The sequence below is a fragment of the Vanacampus margaritifer genome, chromosome 13 (genome assembly GCF_051991255.1).
Source record: "Vanacampus margaritifer isolate UIUO_Vmar chromosome 13, RoL_Vmar_1.0, whole genome shotgun sequence".
Lineage (NCBI taxonomy): Eukaryota > Metazoa > Chordata > Actinopteri > Syngnathiformes > Syngnathidae > Vanacampus > Vanacampus margaritifer.
The window spans coordinates 7,394,880-7,407,653 of NC_135444.1; the positions used below are offsets into that span (position 1 = coordinate 7,394,880).

The 12,774-nt window shown below is 39.5% G+C and overlaps 1 protein-coding gene across 1 annotated transcript in view; it reads left to right on the forward strand.

Annotated features, from left to right (window-relative positions):
• Positions 1-12,774, forward strand: part of kank3 (KN motif and ankyrin repeat domains 3) — a 31,026-nt gene that overhangs the window by 2,920 nt on the left and 15,332 nt on the right. The window contains exon 2 of the mRNA XM_077585048.1: positions 12,468-12,540. The gene's annotated coding sequence lies outside the window, so the exon portion shown is untranslated. The remainder of the gene's footprint in view (positions 1-12,467; positions 12,541-12,774) is intronic.

A 12,774-nucleotide genomic window follows, 5' to 3' on the forward strand; every position in this document is an offset into this window, starting at 1 on the left:
CATATAGCCCCTAACTCGATGTTTATATTTTTTTTTTATGTGGTTGCTATACGAAGCTAATGCTAATAACACTGTTAGCTAATGTTAATCTGTGCTAACACTGCATCTCTGCTACCATTTGGCTTTGACATGATGGTGTGATATCAGCAATACTTCAAAATGGCTGATTTTCACTTAGCCTAGCTACCAAGTCATGGTTTAACGAAGAGTGCGGAGGCTATTAGAGCCGGAACAAAACATCCGATATTAGAACTGTGTGTCCTTTTACAACCAGTGACAGTGAGTGTGGGATAAGTGAGTATCGAGCCTGTAACTTCACACGCCTGTCCCGCCATTCCGGCATTCACTGGTCACGCAGACGCTGTCGTGACTCTGGTGCTACAAATAATGTTGGCTAACTTGTTCCCCCATTTCTATGTCTGTGTGTGTGTGTGTGTTTTTTTTTTTTAGCAGAATAGTGACACTGCAATAAAGTGGAAAAACTTTTGGTTTTATGATTGTGTAAAAATGATTCTCAACGTCCGATTAATGAAACTAATAGCTCAAAGCCACATCCTCAGAAGTAACAGAATAGCCCTTTGATGTTTTGATTAATCACTACATTTTTTTAAAACAATGGCTCCAGGAAGAACACAGTTAATGCGTACAGTGTGGGACAAACAGCAGCAGCATAAATATTCAACAGTAGAACTGGGCAGCAGTGGAGGATGTGGTGGTCTAAATATGGAGATTACACCCTATTATTTACGAGTGCCCAGGCTGATGTCACTAAATGTTCAAGCCGTTTTCTGAAAACCCCAAAATACGTAGTTTGATTTTGTTATTCTTTGTTATCTGGTTGATGTTGTTGATCCCAAAATATGAATAGCGGAATCACGAAGATGATTTGTCTGAAGGCAATTTTCTTCACATTGAATTTTAATTTAGCGACACCAGATACAGTTTTACCACAGGCTTGGAATAAATGGAATTTGTTTTGAGCCTTTTCTGTGGCATTCCAATTCTGTTACGATTTGAGTGAATTAAATCGCTTTGGAGAGTTGTGGAATTCCAATTGTGTTTAGCCTCTTGTTAGCAGTAATGAGGGACACATCGATGTTTGGAGAAAGCGATGGCCGGGCTGCAGATTTATTTTCTTATTACCCAGAGGAAAGTCTTGTTTGGCCGTTTGTGTGCTAGTGTGTGCTAATGCTATTTGAAGATTTTTTAATAGGGCTGCTTATTGTTGCTGTCCTATGAAAAACACTTATATCCATTTGTGTGTGTGTGTTTAACATTTATGTATATATTTATATTGAATGCAGACGTCCCAAAAATGTAAAAAACAAACAAAAAAAAAACACACAAATGGATAGGGGTGTTAAAAAAAATCGATTCTGCAATATATCGCGATGTTACAGCACGCAATTCTCAAATCGATTCGATATGCGGTCAAATCGATTTTTAAACATCATTTTTTAATGGGAATATTCAACTAAACGTCTTACTTAGGGTTAGGGTTCACACTTTAAGCATGGAAGAATGTTATATTAGTGGAACATTAAGCCTTAATATTTGATTTCAATGCTGTTCAAACATGAAACGGATTGTTTGTTAAATAAAGTGGCTCACAGTTATAAGTCTAAAGTTTCAGATGAATACATTTTCGGACAAATCTTACAGTGTACATGTACAAGTTATTAGTATTTTCAAAATTTGAGTCTTAAAAAAATCGCAATAATCAATTTATAGATTTGTATCAGGATTAATCGGTATTGAATCGAATCGTGATCTATGAATCGTGATACGGATCGAATCGCCAGGTACTAACTAGGCAATTCACATCCCTACAAATTGACAAGTGTTTTTCACTGGACAGTGACCTTTATAATGTTTTCGACAGTGAAATTGTACCCCAAAAAAAAAAAAAACAGAACAATATGGACTCTGTGGCCAAGGTCATTACAATACAGTAAGAGTCAGCCATGCTGTTGTCGTTGTTGGGAAATTGGGATGTATTTTGAGGTACAACATACTTTAGAAGTATTTACAACTGTCTGACAGTTAACTATATTGGCGAGTATAAAAATAAACGGCGGCGCTCATGTTGATGGGACTGCAGGAGCATGTTGGCTGACTGATGCGTGTGTAATAGTCTTTGGACGGACTTCAGGTGAGGGATTGAGCTATTTCGAGGAGCTATTTTATCGTCATGGTAATTTTAGCTCCATGACGTCGTCTGATTGTGCCCATGGCCAGCAGGTTGGTGACCACTGATCTAGCACATTCTAAACAACTACTTGTATGAAGTTCTAAAATTCGATTTTCGTTTTATTACCTGGATTGGTGATTAGTACAGACGTGGTCCGCCTTTTATCCTTGTTGTCTGGGACATGCTCCAGCTCCCCGCAACCCTGAACAGCAGGACAAACGGAATGGAAAATGGATGGGTGGAGGATGTAATGACCTGAATGTTACTTTAACATCTGGACGTCATTTTTTGCAAGGTGAGGATCAGTACATATGGCATTCGCTTTTTCACGTCATCTTTCTGTTTTCACTTTTTTTAACGGCAGTAAGCGAGATCATTTCTAACACAAGTGAAGAGAATATGACTGGAAATAAAAACCTATGTTTTTCGCGAAGGAATGCGAGGATAGCAACCATTGAAACATGCTCCAAAACATAATTTTGAGAATATTTGATTGGGGTAACATGAGTGCAGTTTTTCAATTTTTGCCTACAGAGAACGCTCCTATTCATTGGCTCCTTGTGGAAAATTTCCCCTGCCCTATGATGTCATTACAGAAGGCCGAACTAGGTGTTAACAGCGCTACGTCAAAGAACCTAAAGCCAACTCGAGCATTCTCATAAAAAAAAAAAAAGAAGACTTTTTTTTGTGTGTGTAAAAGCTCTGACATAATTTTGCCATGGCGTGCTCATACTGGATGTCCGTGACAAAGGAAAAGACAACAAAATGAGAGAAGGTAACATTTGCTTTCTTTCTGGCTGCGTTTGTTTAGTCTGCTCAGCAACCTTGATGTTTGCGGCAAACTGTTGAGTGTCAACACCATTGAGAGAAATCCCTCACAGATTGTAGTCTGCTGAAACGAGCTAAAAAGATCAACTTGTTAAACAGCCGAATATATTATCTGACGTTAGTGACAGAGAACACCAATTAGACGGTAACTGAATTAGTCCATTCTGGGAAACTGAATTACAAAGCACATCTTTTTTTTTCTTTCTACTGAGAGCATCTCCACAGTGACAAAGGTGTGTATTTGGGATGTCTCCACACTGTACCTTGTCATTATGCCAGCATCAAAGATGTGCTGCCGTGCTATAATTGTTGCACGTGACGGAAATAACATATTTCTGTTGTTTCTGATCCAAAAAACGCTGCTGCCATCTGGTCCGTTTCCGTGGATGTAAGATGCAAACATCTGGAGGATGCGCTTGCTACTGTTGTGAAGAAGACTCAACGAGGTCAACGCAAGACGTTTGACTTTCGGTGTGTGCTTGTTAGAAAACACAAAAGAACGAAAGAGGAGTGGAAATGAGAGAAAACAACCACCAACGATTTCAATTTCACTTGTTCTGAAGAACAAAGCGTGTGAAAAAGGGAGAACCAGGTGTGCTTGTTCCAAAACGCAATGTGACATCAGCGATGATGTATTTGGGAAAACTCGTTTTTGTGAGGCCTGCTTTGCTTCAGAGACACTTCCAGCGTCGGGACGTCTTTAGCTGTCTGACTGAATGTTGCTACTGAGATGCAAACTGTGAGCTCTTTGGGGCCTTTTTGGATGAAAAACGATGCCAGGAACGCCATTGTTCTCAAAATGACAGACAAAATGTTGCTATTCTGGGGAATAATTTGCGTCTTGTCACAGCTTTGGTTCCTGTGGTAATACATTTTTGGGAGTGTTGCGACTTCACACGCAATGCTGACGCTGGAATCTTTTTCTTCATTCACACCAACACAATTATAGTTTCCTTCCTTGTAATACTACGTATTTTCATTCTTAGCACATTGGGAAATATTTTGCTAGAATCAAACAGCTCGTTTGGGGTGGGGAACTTATTACTCATGCATTTCTTGCATGTCCTCAAATATTTGACTTTTTCTGCAAAAATCAGAGTCGGAGCCAAAACAAGCCCCAACACATCAATTTGAACAAAGTGACCACTGAGAGAGTGTGAGAATGATAAGTTATAACTAGGCTGACCAGACGTCCCGTTTTGGCCGGGACAGTCCTGTTTTTGAGCCTTGGGTCTCACGTCCCAGAAGATTTCGCTGACCTCATTGTTTTGTCCGGATATTACTCAGATCCTGTCTCAGCATCCCGTTATTTTTTTTTTGCCATGTGTATGTCAATCACACAGTTGTCATAGCAATTCATACGATAAATCCATTTAAGTGGAAGTCAACCTTCAACACTTCTTGACAATAAAATTTGCTAAGAGTATGAAAACCTAGGAAAAAAAATATTGTAAATTTAGAACAGATACAATTTGTGATTAATTGTATGCTAACAAGTGAGGTCATGTGATTAATTACAATTAAAAAATGTAATCGCCTGACGGGCCTAATTAAAAAAAATAAAAATAAGGGGCGTTTAATCGTAATTAATCACATGATAATTTTATATGTTATAAATGTACAATAAAAAAATCTAGGTTTTCATAAAAAAATTTAATGAAATGAAAAAAAAAGTTAAATTAATAGAAATAGTTCACATGAATTTTTGACGTCTATAGTCGTCAATGGCAGTGAATGAGTTAATATTACATTTGTGTAATATGAGTTATGCAGAACAATCCAGCCATTTTTATCCATCTCACGGGGTGGCATTTTGCCACTTGTGGTCGACTGAAGATGACATCACAGTTGCTCAGGGTCAGGCTAATCACAGCTCACCTGTTTTCTGAAGCTGAGCTGTGATTGGTTGTTACCTGAGACCTGAGCAACTCTGATGTCATTTTCACTTGATGGCAAAATGGCCGCCTTTTGATAGTGATAAAAACTCATATTCCACTAACGCAATATTAACCAGAATAGCGTATTTAGACTGCATAGAACACATTATTGCCAAGAATGTTTTTTGGGGCTGACTTCCCCCTTTAAAAGGGGCTTTAACTGTTAAATTCTTTCCTATATTCTCATTCACATCTGCATCTCATCGGTAGCAGCAAAGTGCAATTTCTTCAACGTTCTCACATGAAAAGATGATGTGATGATGTACTCACTTCTGTGAGACACTTGGAATACACACGTTAGCTTCGCTTCACATTTGAAAACACCCATAGAATAATCGAACTTGTGTCCAGCTGGTTCTCAAACAATCTCACCAAACACTGGTCAACTTTATTAGATCGACCGTGCGACATTATGAACCTGGACACAGTTGTGAGGGAACGAACAGAGCTTCTGCTATGAAGGAAAACAACGAGGCCTCACAAAACACAGCGAGAGTGTCGCCACCAAAGAGGCATAAAGCTTCATTGTGGTGTCACAATGCGCTCGATTGTGCTTGCTGGACAATCTGGAAGGAAAAGGGAGGGCCGCGTGCACCGTTTCAAGTCAACCTGACTGTCGTGGAAGGATGTGATTGAGGCAGGAAGTAGCTCCTTGTTTTAAAATGTGGATTGTAAATAGACAGAAGTGACGGTGGAGTCAACACTGTGATGACGAGCCATCGTTAGCAGGGGTGGGAGGATTACTTTTCAAATGTAATCCGTTATAGTTACAAGCTACCTGCTAAAAAATGTAGTTAGTAACGTAATCCAAGTACCATAATATTAAAGTAATGTAACTGAAGTACTTTTGGATTACTCCACTATTCAGTATGCTCATGAAGACAAAATAAAAATAAATATCACTACAGTATATATTTTATAGAATATTTGCGGGTGATAGGGACCCGGGCAGCCTACAAATAGTAAAAATTAAAATTAAAGTTAAAGTAAAATTAAAAAGCTTGTAGGCTATTAATTGATTGATTGAAGGCCATATGCTTTTTTCAAACTGTCACTGAAAGCAACGACACCTCACAGTTAGATAGACAGACAAACAGATAGATGTGACATCAACTGCAAAATGAATTTTTATCCCAGTCACAAGTTTAGCCGTGTATATGTTGTGTATGATGTTTAAATTGTGAATTGGTGGAAGGAAGATTTGTTTGGAAGGTGCAACTCACATTATGGTTGTAGGCTAGCGGGCTAGCTAGCAAGAAGCTACAGCGCGTAGCATGCCGCTGGACTCTCAGCTCAAACTTTCGCTCCGAGTAAATTCCAGTGAATGCCATTTCCTCCTCCCGTCCGTGAAGCTTTTTCAAACTGCCCGCGAGTGGAGGACACGACTAGTCAGCTCGTTCGTCCCCACCTCCCCGACATGTAGCAACGGTCCCACTCGTGCTGGAGTGAACGCGCTCTCTCTCACTCTGTCTCTCTCGCCCTCTTTCGCACTCTCTCTCATCGTAGAAATTGTAATCCCTCGAAGTAATCCCTATTTTTAATAAATGTACCTGTAATCTGATTACATGTTTTTTTCCCTGTAACTGTAATGGAATACAGTTACATTTTTTAAAATCTGATTACGTAACAGTGGTACATGTATTCCGTTACTCCCCAAGCCTGATGGTTAGGCACCGCCTCCGGTGGTCATCGGGGATGAAGTAGAACTTCCCGCGACCTCTGTTTCATGACGGTGTGTGTTGTGGTCATGCTGGCTCTATTTGTTCAGCGCTGAGTGGTTTGCTTGTCTTTTTTTGCAGTGTTTTCCTGCTGCCTTCAGGAAGCAGCTTTCAGGACGGCCTGATGGGCTTCCTGCCCCCTCCTCCTCTCCCTCCCAAACACTCCACCATTTCCACCCTGAGTCCTACTGGGAGACAATGGCAGGTCTCCTGCAGGGGCACGCAAGGGTGGGCGGCGGTATATGAGTGGGATTTATTAGGGGAAAAGTGTCCTTCCTGACAGGAAGCAGCATGAGGCCCTTATAGAAGTTGAATCTCCTTCCAATGAATTTCAGATCAGGGGATTACAATTGGGATAACATGAGTACAGAACTGAATTATTTTCACGCTGAAGCTCTTGACCGGCACGCGGATAACAAGAAGGCCTTTTATTGTTGAAATATTTAAATTCATGTTTTAGATTGAACGTTATTTGTGTGCAGATTAGTGCGTGAGTGTTTTCTCATGTAAAGTGGTCAAAGTGTTTGCCTGTTCAGCTTTTAGTCCCTCCGCCCCCTTGCCAGGGTCGCTCTTTTGCCCTGACGTGTCTTTTTCGGGAAAATGGGGCGGCGTGGGGAAATGAGGTCATTGGTGCAAAACATGATCCCGAGAACCGAAACGACGGTACATTTCCTCTTCAGTGAAAATTTGGATGACCCAGTGTGTTCTCATTTTCTCCGGTTTCTATTTCTGTGAGGACATTATTGGACTGCGCCGCCCGTCACATGTTCCTACACCGCCTGAGAGGGAAAAATATCAACCTGCATCAATAGGTTCTCTTTATGGTCTATATAATAGGGCATTTGTTGTTGTAGAACTCTTACTTGTTACCAATGCATGTTTGTAGTGCAAAGTATGAAGACTTTGGTGCACACGACTAAGCATGCCATAATGGCAAGAACAACAAAATTGGAACATATATGGATTGGATATACAGTACAGGCCAAAAGTTTAGACACACCTCATTCAATGTGTCAATTGCTTTATTCTCATTACTATTTATATTGTAGATTAACTAACAATGAACATGTGGAGTTATGTATTAACCCCAAAAAAATTTCCCCAAAATTCGATTCTAGTTTCTTCAAAATAGCCCGCTTTTGCCCTGATGACTGCTTTGCACACTCTTGGCATTCTTACCTTTGGGAACTCTTTCAATGCTGTCAGAAAACCATTTCAGGTCTTGAAGCTCATCGAGGGAAGGCCAAGAATGTGCCCAAAAAAAAAAATCATCAGAGCAAAGAGTGACTATTTTGGGAAAAAAATGGAATATAAAACATGTTTTCAGTTATTTCACCTTTTTTGTTAAGTACATTTTTCCTCGTGTTCATTCATAGTTTTGATGCCTTCAGTGAGAATCGGCAATGTAAATAGTCATGAAAAAAAAATGCATTGCATGATAAGGTGTGTCCAAACTTTTGGCCTGATATATTGATATGACAAGCAAGGTCACATCCTGATGTTATTTCTAGTGTAACATGGATATGACATGAAAGGAAAACGATACCAACAACAATAGGGATGGCATTTGACAAAATATCTCTGAATGGTAATCAATAATGATGGATTTCTTTGCTTTAAGTAGCACTGATTGTTTTTTTCACCATGGAAATTGTGTGAGCGCACCACAAGAGCAAGATGAATTTTGAAGTGATGGAATTGGAAGTGTTAGTGGAAGACAAATGACTGAGTTCCAGAAAATAAATCACAATTCAGCAATCACATTCAAACAAACAAACATGTCTTGTCAGATTTATCTCGTCCCGAGGGCCCATTCTGCATCACACTGCGGTTAAAAACTTGGGACAGCACACCCGAAAAACTGCTCTGGAAGAGGCCAACAGCAGACAACTGTCACTGTGCCCCAGATGCAAGCAAATACAATTGACAGCATCTGACAGGCAGGTGCACTTAAATATGCAAAATAAGACGATACAGTTCATCTCGATTTGCGTATACTCTTCAGTCACACAATGCACAAAATTAACTGTGTGACAATTTAGCGTATTTGGTAGACTCATTCGGTAGATCAGCTTCCGCAGCGGTTGAGCAATCAAGTTTGTGACCGTTTTTTTTTAATGCGCATTTAATGAATCACGCAATAAAGAGAAAGAATCAGCAGCGCCTCTGCTGGTCATAACCAAGTAGTGCACTTTTCTTCTGCATCAATCCCCAAAATAAACAAATGGGATACCCATGACCAGTAACATCCACAGATGAGCTAAATGAAACTACTTGTCGAAGGCTTTTTTGAATGCACATTTTTGTGTGTACTAAAACATTTTTTTGGTTTTCACTGACTTAATTTGGGCTGTCCAACAATTGTATGTGGGTTTTTATCTGCTCACAGCTCAGGGCGTCGAGAGAAGGAATGCAGCTTCACCATGCACTCTGTAATTTGCTGCCTCTCATCAAATCAGACAGGAGCGTGTGTGTGTGTGTGTGTGTGTGTGTGTGTGTGTGTGTGTGTGTGTGTGCGTGTGTGTGTGTGTGTGTGTGTGTGTGTGTGTGTGTGTGTGTGTGTGTGTGTGTGTGTGAAGAGTAACACGTTAACAACGGTCATGTGGGATGAGGAGGGTGAAGAGTGTGGGGAGTGAGAAAAGAAAACACTTCAATGCAATGCGTGTCACTTAAGAAAATTGATGAGGGCAAAAAGTGAACATAGATCAACATTTGGAACCGAATAAAAAAAAAAATGTGGAAGCTTTTATTTTGGGACTTTCTCTAACAAAGAAAAATTGACTTGATGTTATACATAAAGCTTGTACTGTTATTGATTTGTATGCTTATTACCGTACAGTGGATATAAAAAGTCTGCACACCCCTGTTCAAATGTCAGATTTGTGAAATAAAAGAAAGCTCGCAACGCTTCACAATTTTTGTGACCTGTGATGTGACATGTAGAGCTCAATCACAAAAATTTTAAGGGGAAAAATAAAACTATATAATGTACAATAACTTGGTGGCATAAATATTAGGGGTGGGAATCTTTGACTGTGTCACGATTCTATTCCGATTTTTGGCTCTGCGATTCGATTCCGAATCGAGTTTCGGTTAAGAACGATTTTTGATTTTAAATGATTTGATTGACAATGGTTTTTGCTTCAATTTATAGATGTGCATGGAATCGTAATGATCTACTCCAGTCGGACTCGCTAATGCTAATTAGTGCGCTACTCCCGGCACTTTTATCACTCAAAAGAACGGCTCCACGCTGCAAAAAAACAACTTTTATTGGAATAACTTGATCGTGCCTTTTTCCTTCTACTCTCTAATGTGGCTACAATTTAAGTGTATCAGACCGTGTGGAACCACACTGCCCCTAAGTGGCCAAATCGAGTACAACATGAACAGTGCTCCCAATAAAGGCACACACAAACAAAGGGAAGACAGTATAAAATAATTTAAATAAAATCGATTTTGGGACATTTAAAATCGATTCTGAATCGTACTAAATGAGAATCGCGATTCTTATGAGAATCGATTTTTTTGGGCACACCCCTAATAAATATGCACACCCTCGACTAATACTTTGCTCTAGCACCTTTTGAGTCTATCAGTATGCCACACCTTCATGTGGCAATATTTACCCACTCTTTGGATTCAGGTCTGGACTCTAGCCCCGGGCCATTCGAAAACAATCTTCTTCTGCTAAAACCTGAATGAAGCTGCCACCAACATGCTTCACTATAGTCTAAGTATTTTGTTCTTTTGTTGATGAGCAGCAAAACATACCTTTTGGAATTATGACTAATAAGCTTGCTTACTTCTTTTGCACAGGTTTCTTAAAAACAAACAAACAAATAACTTAAAGGCAAGTCAACCCCAAACTTTTTTTTGGACAATATTATGTTTTATGCATCCCCACTGGTCTAAATATGGTATTCTGGTTAATATTGTGTTAGTGGAATATGAGTTAAGCAGAAAAATCCAGCCGTTTTTATCCGTCTCAGGGGGCGGCCATTTTGCCACTTGCTGTCGAGTGAAAATAACATCACAGTTGCTCCAGTCTCAGGTAACAACCAATCACAGCTCCGCTTCAGAAAACAGGTGAACTCTGATTGGGCGTTCGTTGACTGAACAACTGTGATGTCATCTTCAATTGACAGCAAGCGGCAAAATAGCCGTCCCTTGAGATGGATAAAGATGGCTGGATTTTGCTTCATAATTCATATTCCACAAATGTAATATTAATAATAGTGTCATCATGTTTAGACTATTGAGGTTATAAATAACATATTTTTGTCAAGAAATGTTTAAGGTTGCCTACCATACATCATTATCATACATTTTGAGTTGACACAAATTTGTCACGTTGTATAGACGTATACCAACTCCTGTCATGATAACGTTTTTTTAGGATGATATAATTTCTCAAAAAGTATCAAAATAAACAATTGACCGTAGAGCATAATGAGTCACTTTAATGATGCAAAAGTATGGAAGATTTTTCTTTGTCACATTTTTTTTAACAGTGGTGTGAAGATTTTTTTTTTCAATCCACTGTAAATGAATGGCCATTGACTAACAATACTGCTTGCATTACACCAAAGTTGATTGAATTTGGCAAAGTCAAACATTTTCAGCCAATTTCCAATTTGTTTGAGACAAATCAGTGGAAGTCTTCAAGCATGCTTTTGTATTTAAAATCTCTGGATTGACGTAATTGCGGTGTGCCTTGTGGGAAAACAAACAAGTAAACATTGCAAAAGCAGGAGTAAAAAAAAAAAAAGTGGTTCAATTCATTGCTTGTGTCTGTTTTGGACCAAAATACATTGCCTGAGGTCTCACCCTTGAAAACTGTGTGCATGCTTGTGTGTGCGTGCGTCTTGTTCATTGTGTTCTGTACTGAGACAAGAAACAGAGCAACAGTCAAGCAGAAACAGTCGGTAGCTGATAAGACGATCCTGTGCAGAGACTGCCAGAACTTGCAACACGTTTTATTCTTTTCACTGCCCACTGGGGACTATTTATGAATGAATCCACGATCCGTCATTGCCCATTACGATTGTCCATTACGAGTGTCTTGTCATTTGTGGCTTTTCTGGTTTTTACTTTGACAATAAACTGTGTGAGTTGACAGGTGTGCGCGTGTATGTGTGTTATCAGTAGTCGGTCAGATACAAGGACGACTGGCGTGTTTCAACAGCGGGTTGTAGGAATGTGCCTGGGGCTGCTCGGAAACACATCTGCGTGTGCTTGAAGCTAAATGAATGACTGCGTGTGCTTGAGGTTGTGTTTGTGATGTTTCTGTATGAGAAACAAATATTTCATAAATAGGGATTTTGGCATTAACTCATTCACTGCCATTCACGGCTATAGACGTCAAAAATTTTAACTATTTCTATGAGTTTAACATTTTTTCCCCCTACTTTTGTTAAGAGTATGAAAACCTGGTGCCCCTAATTCCCCCCAGAATAATTAAAAATGAGTCAGGCGATTCAAATTTGTAATCATAATTAATCGCATGACGTCTTTATCACAAATGTTTATATCTGTTATAAATGTACAATACATTTGTTTCCTAGGTTTTCATAAAAAATGAAATGAAATGGAAAAAAATGTAAACTAATAAAAATTGTTCACACGAGTTTTTGACGTCTATAGCCGTCAATGGCAGTGAATGAGTTAAACTCTGTTGCCTTGTCTCTTCCTTGAAAGTCTGGTTCTTTTAAGTGTATCCCAAACATCTACGCATTACAGTTCAGTTGGTTTGGAACACTGGTCCTAAATCTGACTTTTCTTCTTTTGTAGGGTGGACTTCAGCAGAGCAGAGGGAACCCGCCTGGACTCTAGCTGCATGAATTCTCCATTTAGCCTGAACGAGGTAAGTCCCCAAGCATCAGCCATCAATCTGCATTTGATAGTCAACAAGTGCTCATGCCATTCATCTATACCTGCAGTGGAATGCTTTTGTGTCCTACAGCAGAAAGAACCCTCATGCCAAGAGGTTAGAAGATTGACATACTGTTGAAAAGCAAAATGCTTATATATGAGTTTAACAAAACCTTCTATTCATGTGATGGACTACTTTCAATTCACTCACAGGGGGTCACACAAG